Genomic DNA, 6,003 nt, shown 5'->3' with positions numbered 1-6,003 from the left:
GGCAAGGTGATTTAGAGTATTGTATCATGTTTAAAGGGGACTTATGAAGAGAGCTCTTTCTTGCAGTTCATGTATAAGGTATGATAAGGGGGGTTGTACTTTCCCTTCTCCTTTTCAGCCTAGTTATGAAAAGGCTGTACTTTGAAACTATCGTCAAAGAAGATTTCACTCCAATTTTCCCTACTAGTTATAAAATTGCTTTGCTTTGGTCTGTATTAAAGAGTACATTTTCCAGTATTGTTGCCAGTATTGAATTCAGTAGTCCTTACTGAATGAGGGAACACCCTCTTCTACCCTAGGAAATTTTGCTATAAGATTATCTCCCTCCCTCTTCTGTGAGAGGCTTAACAGTAGTTCTATACTGTATTTATTTTTTTTTCATTTTACATGTACTAAAGCACATGTGGATATGAAAACATTGTTTTTATAATTTTCTTAAGTTTGAAAATTAATTGCACTATTATTTTCATATTACAACACAGTTTTAACTGCATCTGAAATGCTCATGAATTGTTTTGAAAAGTGTACATTTTAAAGTGTTAAGCAATTTCTAAAAATGGCTTAGATTTCAGCATCTGTTGACTTCAGCATTAAAAAGGTAGTTAATGCTTGTGTATGTGTTTCCACACATGATTTGTTTAAAAACCTAGAGAAAATAGCCATACACAACTATCTAATAGCTGAGATATTTACACACAATTATGCTTTTGCATACTAACTATGAGTTTTAGATATAATTGCCTTGCAGGATGATGTTTATATTGTCAATGCAGTTTGTTTTCAAACATACAAATAAAGTTTTATTTAAAGTAGTAATTTACAAAATGCGTTCTAATGAAATCTCTATGAATCCTCAGAAACAATTGTTTGATTTCCTAAAGACACTAAATTTGCTGGATGTGGTGATATTTTATCTGTGTCCCCCAATAAAGTTTATATGAAGACCAAAGGAAAAAGCCAGCCACTATATTAGACGTAGATATCAGGCAATGGTAACACACGCCTTTAGTTCTATCACTTGGGAGGCAGGGATTTGTCTGGATCTCTCTGAGTTAAGGGCCACACTGGGAACAGAGCCAGGTGTGGTGGTACATGCTTTAAATTCCAACACTAGTTAACCATAAAGGTCTGGAGGTCTGTAAAGACAGACAGGATGTGACAGAGCTGGGCTGGAAGAGGAAGTGATATAGCCGGGCAGAGAGAAAATGAGTGGGCAGAACAGAAAGGTATATAGGTGTGGGTATACAGGAGGTAGCTCTTTTTGGAGAGTGAAGGTTGGTGAGGTGAGGTTGTCCTATTCCTCTGATCTTTCAGCCTTAACTCCATTTTCTGGCTCCATGATTTTTTTTATTAATAAGACTGTTTAGCAATTTGTCTACAGCTGGAGGTTCATGTTGTAAAGCTGCTATTAAGCTACATGGACATGGAAAGTGTGAGGAGCAGGACAATAGTGCTTTGTGCTCCATGTGAGTGGTTTTTCTCTCTACTCCATCCTCCTGCACATTCTTACTCTTGTAGACATTATTTTATTAGATTTGGGTGACCTCTTTCTGTCCATTACTGTTTCTACTTCACAACTGATGATTTTCTTATTTGTTTTTCAGATTCTCCACTTAACAAAATGACTTTATCGATCCAAAATTGAAGTAGTACATTCTTGGTGAAATACATATAGTACAAGGTCTATATCATTGAGTATATAGCCCAATAATAGTTTGAATTTGGGATTGTGTGTCCCTTTAGCCATGTGGAAAAAATTTATAATAATAAGTGGTTGGCATTTAGAAAAAGAATAAGGCAAAGAAACTTTGGTAGATAGTGTAATTAGTCTAGAAAGTGTTTTATCTTGAATGAGTGCAGAAACCCTAAATATTGGAAGGTGTACAAAGGAATGCTAATGTTTTAATTATTTAATTATTGCTTCTTTTTTGTTTTTTTGTTTTTTGTTTTTCTGGAGCTGAGGATCTAATCCAGGGCCTTGGGTTTGCTAGGCAAGTGTTCTACCACTGAGCTAAATCTCCAAACCCTAATTATTGCTTCTTAAAGGAATGTTTGTGAATTATACAAAGCACTTTGTAACTGGGGGAAGGATGATGATCTATGTAGAATAAGGTGATTATTCATTCAAAGAATATAAATCTACTTGAGTGTTATATAGCCTATGTACAAGAGTAAAAAGAGTGAAAATGGAAATGATAGAGCATGGTAGTCATAGGCCAGTATGGGTTATATACCAGTAACTCCAGTACTCCAAAGTAGGAAGAATTTCTCTATACTGTGATCTACATAATGAGTTCTGGGCAGGACTATTTATAGACACATACAGAATGGATAGTAAAATGGTGCTGCATGGGATAAGGCAAGTATGCAAAGAGTGACCGAGTTTTTGGGAAAATAGATAAGAAGCAAATGGATTGTTGATTAGCTTTGATATGAGAGACAGATAGAATAGAGGACATATCTACTAATAGACTACTGGTCTGGAGCAGATTGTAAAATCCAGAATCCTAAAGCCCTACCCTACACCTGTTCAAGTTGGGGTGCCCTGTAACACTTGACCAATACAAGAATATTCAGTGAGCTAAAGTAAAGGTGGAGCACACAAAAAGTGCAAGTTTGGGGGTTGATGGTAAGCTCGAATTGGTCTTGTATGCAGCCTGCTAAGACTCCAAAGAAGGGAATCAGGGTGGTCAGTCAAGGAATTTCTTAGGAGAATTTCTATACAATGCTAGCTCCAGTGTGTTTTTACTATGGACAGAGGCGCAGGAGTACTCTGCCCCTGTCTGTGCACATATCTAGTGGCATGGATATAGAGACTTTAGTTTTAATTAAAATATAATCATATATTTTCTTCCCTTTCCTTTCCTCCTTCCAACTCTTCTCATGCCCCCTCCATAACTGATTATTTTATATTGGTTTATGAAATAATTAACTTCTTTAGAATTTCTGATACATATATGTCCATATATTTTGTCATTAGTTATTCCTCTCCTCTATCATTATTGACTACTCTTGATGGTTCTCATGCTTCTCCCAAAGTCTCCCCACTTCTATCTTCATGTCATATGCATTCCATTATCCTCTGTTTTCCCCTTTCATTAAGAACTAACTTCCCTTATGATAGATACTTTTTCTAGTTTCATAACTTACACACACATAATTTAAATATATCTGCTTATGAGAGAAAACATGTACTATCTGGTTATGAAGTTCATCTGAAGTTTTGAATAATTTGACTTAGGAATGGTACGTGGTCCTGGGTGGGAAGTTTAAGGCCTCGGGTAATTTTGACCTACCTAATGGGTTCTAGAAAAGGGTATTTTGATAAAATGAAAGAATAGGCTTGTAGAGGGAAGCACACAACTGACTGGTCCTGAACAGTCAATGCATCTATAGTAGAGAAAGTGAGGGACCATGAGTTAGGGAGGAGGATTCAGTCATGTAACAGTCAGTAACATCTCTTTGGAATGGAGAAGCTGTACAGGTTCTATAGTGACCAACATAAAGATTTATAAAAGGACTGTAAAAATAAGAAGAAAAGAAATAGACTAAATAGAGGTAATGACATCATAAACATTTTATGTAGAAAATGTCTAGGAAATCAGGGACTGTAGTCTTCTATTTCAAATACAATTTATTTTAACAGCAACGTCTTCAATGAAACTTCACCCTGGTGATTTATAGAGAGTGTTGTTTCTGTGGTTTACACTTTGTTTTTGTTTTCATGGAAAATGAGGAATTTGTTACACTATGTAGAAAAACAGTTTCTCAGGTAGAGGATCTACATTGTAAAATAACACTTCATAGAAGATCACATCAAAGTTATTATTGATTTCACTAATAATAAAATAATTACTCACTTAAGTGTTGATGCCCACTTACCAATTATGCTACAAATAATGATATATTTTAAAATATTATTTAATTTTTGAGATAATATACACAGTAAGAAATGTATTCTAAACTGATACCACTAAAATTTACATGACATATCAAAGTCCCACAAATAGTAAGGTTGTGATTTCATTTAATACCCTCTTAACTTCTGTAATATTTAATTTAATTACTTGGGCTTTTAAAAATAAACTTCAAAATTTTTAAAATTAAATTCAAAATTCAAACTTTATTCCTTGGGATTTTGTCTTCAAATGTCCCACATCTTTTGGCATGGGGATTTTTGATATTTTACCTTTCAGAAATCATCTCAGTAACTTGGTCATTTTCCTCTAGCACAGAGGTTCAGAATCTAGGCAAATACAGAATTTATGAGGGACACTTTTTAAAATATATGATCTTTTATTAAGTCTTTGAGAAACTCATATATGCATCATTTATCAGGCACTTCTCTCCTTAACCTCTCCAAGATCCACCCACACTCTCCCAATTCCCCTTCCAATTTCTTCTCCACATCCTTATAGAAAACAGACTTTTCCTCGTAAAACTGTCAGTAGCTCCTCAGCTAGAATGGGGGCTTGTGAAGTGTTGTTCTCTACATGTTGACTGGCTTGATCATTTGCAGGACTTGAGCAGGCAACCAGAGACGGTATGATTTTAGGATTACAGATTTTCTGTTATGTCAGGAAGTCATTCACCCTGATTTCCCTAAATCTCTGGTACATATACAGTCTTCCAATCCCTCTGATGGCCCCTGAGCCTTGAAAGTGTATTAAGTAGATTTCTAACTTATAGATATTGAGGAGCACATTTTACACCTTTTCACTCTAATCTCATGTGACAGAAGGGCAGAAGGAGAGAGATTAATTTCTTGAGCTTTTCTTCTTCTTCTCCTTCTCCTCCTCCTTTTTTTAAAATAATGAGATGCTAAAAGTATCCAGGAGGATTCTGTTCCCATAGACTAGTCATTCTCAAAGATATTATTTTTTGGTAACTTAACTCAAATTAAAATTTTTAAGATATAATCTTTGTGGAGGGTACAAACATTGAGGCCATTGCGTTCAGCTCAGAACACATTTGACATTGTCTCTTTGTATCTGACACAGATTATACCAAAGAAGAAGAGACCATGAAGGAATGGAGTTATCATGAGTCTTAGGAGCCAAGTTAGACACTGTACTACACAAAACTGGACTTTTCAACATTAAATTGTTCTTAGCAATTTAATAGCATTGTCATTTAAAAACAACCAATAACTGTAATTAATGTATAATTTTAATTCCTTACATAAACCAACAATCACAGGCAAATAGATTCATAAAACTATTGTGGAACAAGGAAGCTGATGGTTTTCATGAGGTCAATTCAGGATTGCATTAGAACAATAGAAAATGAACTTGGTACTGAAACTATTTGTTGTTAATGACCACTGTTTACCAAAGGGTTTGTTACCTCAATTGTAGGTTGGTAAGAAACTGTTTTATGATACACATTATATTGTATTGGAAATTCTAAACTCCTTGATTTAACTGTGCTAAAAATAACTAGTGTTATTATTTCTTTACCATTCCTGAAGGAGGAGATAGAAATTTTTGCTTCCTCATTTTCTACATGAGAGAACATCTGTAATTCTCATATTGGCATAATGCATTACTGAGAAAATGACATTTGAGATTTAATTAGGATCATATTGTGTTTGTTAGTGTCAAATTCCCACCACATTAACTCGTTGCTTTGCATTGAGTTTGGAAAGCACAAGAAGCTTAGTTGAGTCAGCTAGTGTTTTATGCATTGCTGCCTGCACTATTGGACGATAGAACTAACTGTTCTATACATGTTCCCTAGTGGATAAAATGAAATCTCAAAATAAAAGCAAAGTAAAGGCTCTAAAATCAAATCATTTAAAAAAATGAAGAAGGGGGAATTCTGTTAAATAAAGGGGCATTTGTAAATGGGGCATTTATATTCATTATTCCTGGAAGAAACTACTTCATAATTGACAGTTTGGTAAGTAAAAGTAGGAAAAGACAAAATGTCATAGAGGAGCTGCTGGGTGGTGCCAGAAGCTGTTATATTTATTGATGACCTGCCACCTGTCAGTGGTGGCCA

This window comes from Peromyscus californicus, unplaced genomic scaffold (genome assembly GCF_007827085.1).
Source record: "Peromyscus californicus insignis strain IS unplaced genomic scaffold, ASM782708v3 Scaffold_5__1_contigs__length_169319896, whole genome shotgun sequence".
NCBI lineage: Eukaryota > Metazoa > Chordata > Mammalia > Rodentia > Cricetidae > Peromyscus > Peromyscus californicus.
This window is presented reverse-complemented; position numbering follows the sequence as displayed.